This window comes from Galeopterus variegatus, unplaced genomic scaffold (assembly GCF_000696425.1).
Source record: "Galeopterus variegatus unplaced genomic scaffold, G_variegatus-3.0.2 Scaffold14166, whole genome shotgun sequence".
Classification (NCBI taxonomy): Eukaryota; Metazoa; Chordata; class Mammalia; order Dermoptera; family Cynocephalidae; genus Galeopterus; species Galeopterus variegatus.
Genome location: NW_007740277.1, coordinates 20801 through 25710, shown reverse-complemented (window position 1 = coordinate 25710; position 4910 = coordinate 20801).

Here is a 4910-nt window from a genome sequence, read left to right as displayed (position 1 = left end):
AAAAAAAAAAAAAAAAAGCCACCCTAAAAAATATGCTTTACCACTCTGTGGCTTACTTTTTCACTCTATTGACAGTATCTCTTTAGAAGTTCCTAATTTTAATGTCCAATTCAGCCATCTTTTCCTTTATTTTTAGTGTTTGTGTTCTGTTTTAGAAATTTTTGCCTACCCCAATCAAGAGGCTACTCTATGTTATCTTCACATTCATATGTAAAATCCACTGGGAATTGACTTTTGTGTACTGTTTAAGGTAAGAATAAAAGTAATTATTTTTCATTATGTTATCCAATTGACCCTTCATTTTTTGAAAAGGCAACCCTTTCCCCATTGCACAGACATTTCATATTTTTCATAAAGTGACAATATACATGTGGGGAGGTTTTCTGGACTCTATTCTACTCCATTGGTCTATTTGTCCTTGGAACAATATCACATTGCAGTGATTGCAGTTTACAATAAGTCGGGATACTTAGTAGTGTAAGTCTTCTAATTTTGTTCTTCTATCAAGATTGTCCTGGCTATTCTGTTCCTTTGCATTCCCGTATAAACTTTAGAAACAACTTCTCAATTCCCTTATATACATATCCACATAAAAACCTGAAGAGATTTTGATTGAATTGCATTGAAACTACAGATGAATTTAGGGATAAATGACATCTTTCCATTACTAAATCTTTAGGCTACTCTATGTTATCTTCACATTCATATGTAAAATCCACTGGGAATTGACTTTTGTGTATTGTTTAAGGTAAGAATAAAAGTAATTATTTTTCATTATGTTATCCAATTGACCCTTCATTTTTTGAAAAGTCAACCCTTTCCCCATTGCACAGACATTTCATATTTTTCATAAAGTGACAATATACATGTGGGGAGGTTTTCTGGACTCTATTCTACTCCATTGGTCTATTTGTCCTTGGAACAATATCACATTGCAGTGATTGCAGTTTACAATAAGTCGGGATACTTAGTAGTGTAAGTCTTCTAATTTTGTTCTTCTATCAAGATTGTCCTGGCTATTCTTGTTCCTTTGCATGCCCGTATAAACTTTAGAAATAACTTCTCAATTCCCTTATATACATATCCACATTAAAAACCTGCAGAGATTTTGATTGAATTGCATTGAAACTACAGATGGATTTAGGGATAAATGACATCTTTCCATTACTAAATCTTGCAAATTTATTAACATGGTACTGTACACCTTTGCATTAATTTGAGTTTTCTTTAATATATCTCAATGTTTTGTAGTCTTCAGGGGAGAGGCTTTTTGCATGTCTTTGATTTGATTTATTCCTTGGTTTTTGATTGTTTTGATGCTCCTGAAAATGGTATCATTTAAAAAATTTCAATTTGTTTGTTCTTGGGATATAGGAATAAAATTGACTGAGAATTCAGCAACCTTGCTAAATTCACTTATTAATCCTAACAGTTTATCTGCTTATTATTTTGGATTTTCCATGAGCATAATCATATCACCTGCTTACAGTGACAGTTTTATTTCTTCTAATAAAATTGACTGAGAATTCAGCAACCTTGCTAAATTCACTTATTAATCCTAACAGTTTATTTGCTTATCATTTTGGATTTTCCATGAGCATAATCATATCACCTGCTTACAGTGACAGTTTTATTTCTTCCTAATTCTCATACCCTTATATTTCTTGCTTTATTGCACTAAGACCTTCAAAGCAATATAGTATAGAAGTGCTACTGAGTGAACATCCTTATGTTTCTCATCCCAGAGGGAAAGCTGTCCATATTTTATTATGAAGCATAATATTTACTGTAATTTTTTGCAGATGTTATTTATCAGATTAAGAGTATTCCATCCTTTTCTTAATATGTTAAGAGTTGTTATCATAAATGAATTTCGATTTTATCAAAAAATGTTTTGTACCTATGGAGATCATCTTACCACCTTTTTCCCATTTATTTTGTTAATGTGGTGAATAACATTGCTTTTCAAATGCTAAACAAACCTTGCATTCCTGGAATTAACTCTACTGTGAAAATGTCTTATTCTTTTTATATGTCACTAGATTAAACCACCTAATTATTTTCTTTAGGGTTTTATGAGAGAGATTAACATGTAATTTTCCTTTCTTTTAATGTCCTTAAGTTTTGGCATCAAGGTTATGCTGACCTCATAAAATGAGTTGGGAAATGTTCCCTCTTTTTCTACTTTCTGGAAGTGTTTATGGAAGAAATGTGTATTTCTTTCTTAATTGTTTAGAATGATTCACTAATCTGGGCCTGGAGATTTTTTATTTATTTATTTTTTTGGGGGGGTAAGGTTTTTAATCACAAATCAATTTCTTTAATACATAGAAAATCCGAATAGTCCTAATTTTTTTCTTGTGTCAGTTCTGGCAGATTGTGTGTGTGTGGGGGGGGTGTGTATTTAAAAATTTTTTTTTTACTTTTGGTGGCTGGCTGGTAACAAGGACCTTGGTGTTATCAACACCATTCTCTAACCAACTGGCCAGCCCCAAATTGTGTTTGTTAAGAAAGTTGCTTCAGTAATTTTATCTAAAATTAGAATTATTTATAGTGTCCTCACTTACCATATTGTTTATAAGATCTGTAGCAATATCTCCTTTTTTATTCCTGATATAGGTATTTTGTAGAAAATATTTTTAATGATCTATCATTGGATTAACTGATTAATGGATAAATAAAATGTGTTATATCCATACAACAGAATACTCATATTATTTGGCCATAGAAAGGGATAAAATACTGATACAACATAGATACATTTTGAAAACATTATGCTAAATGAAAGAAGCCATATATTACAAAGGACCAAATATTATGATTTCCTGTATATGAAATGTCCAGAATAGGCAAATCTATAGAGACAGAAAGCAGATTAATGGTTACCAAGGGCTAAGGGGTTTGGCAGATTGCGGGGGAGTGGGAGTGACTGACTGCCAAAGAGTATGAGGTTTCTTTAGGGATAATAAAAATATTCTAAAATTGATAGTGGTGATGGTTGCACAACTGTGAATACATGAAAACCCATCAAATTGTATGGTATGTGAATTATATCTCATAAAGCTGTTTTAAAATCTACCATTGGAAAGATTAGATCTTCCTTCAATTTTGTTCAAAACAACAAACTGGAAACTACCTAACTTGTGAAAGAATTTGTTACCTAATCATTCATTTTTTTCAACATCAATACCAATATTTGGTATCCCAGAAGTTTTTTGGCCTAGACCATTGCACAATCATACCAGTAAGACATTTTTGACTACACTAGTTCTCAGGAAGATAAATTTTAGGAAATATTTCATATGAAAGCATGCCTGTGTACCCTTAGAAAAGCCTTTGCATATCCCCAGGGGTAAAAATACCCTAGCTTGAAGACCACTGCCCTAGGCTATACTGCTTCCCAGCATAGGCATGTGGAGAAAGAATCAATCGTGTTTTAGTATCTGCTAGCTGTATGAAAATGTATTCCACGGCAAAGCCCTTTGTAAGCCAGTTAGAATCAGCATTTGGGTTGCTGACCCAGACATGAGTACTTCTACAAGGTCAGCTCCAGTCCAGAATGTGTGGAAGAGATATGGTTGTGGTCTCATTCAGACAAGCCTATGAGCTCTGGAAGCCACAACAATGCAGAAAACAATCTAGACAAAACAACCTTGGTTTCATTTGGTGGCACTGAACTAAATGTTGCTTAGCTCTACCTGAAGCCGCCTGAACAATTTCTGGCAGTTAAAGGGGAACTTACATAGAAAACTTGATTTATGTGGAATTTATATGGAAAACTTGATCCCTCACCTTTCCCCTTTTACTTTTTTGTGGGTGATTTTTAACTTTGTACCTGTCATGTCTGCTGAGTGTATAATTAGCATTATAATTAGCATGCTGACATCTGAGCAGCAGTGTTTCTCAGCTAGCTTTATTTAGGGGAAGAAATATTTTTTATTTTGGATAAACTTAGGCACCCCTCCTCTGCCACTTCCTTATTATCCTGGGTATGACAGCTTTTTAACTTTTGGAATATGTCTGTCAAGGACACAAATATGTGTTCAGATGTCAGTTGGAGTTACCCTGCCCTTTAAGATATTCATGAAATTGGCTCAAACCCCCCACCCCCATTCCACCAGTTATGTAAAGTTCAATGCTCTCCTCATAATTTTCTGAAAATTTCTGGAGACTTAGGTTCTCATGGTCACCTCTGACTCCAGGTCCTGTGAATTGGATTAGTTTTGGGATTGTCTCACCTTCTCACTCCTGCTGTCTTTTCCCCCTGGTCAACCCAGTCATGGGATTCAGAACTTGTTCTGGTTTGGTGGTGTGTAAGCTTAGGGAGGGGTCCCCAAATCATGTGTGGCTAGCAGATTTTAAAGAAAGTTTGGGAGGAACTGAGCAAGGCAGCCACGATAAAACTGAATTTGTGTTCCTCAGGTTCTCCCACTGTTTTTCTACCCTGTATGGGGCTCAACCTTCTTCCCTCCTTTTTTCTTACCTTTGTACCTGTATTAGTCCATTTGTGTTGCGATAACAGAAATACCTGAGACTGGGTAATTTATAAAGAACAGAGGTTTATTTGGCTTACAATTCTGGGACAGCTGCATCTGGCACAGGCCTCAGGCTGCTTCTACTCATGACAGAAAGCGGCAGGCAGCTAGTGGGTACAATCAGATCACATGACGAGGAAGCACGAGAGAAGCAGAGAGAGGAGGTACCAGGGTCCTTTAAACAACCAGCTCTTGTGGGAACTAACAGAGCAAGCTCTCACTCATTAATCCCCCCTCCCCCAGGGAGAGCATTAATCCATTCATGATGGATCCATCTCCCTGACTCAATCAGTTTCCAACACCGCCACATTGGCGATTAAATTTTCACATGAGTTTTGGAGGAGACAATACATCCAAACTCCATCATTCCACCCC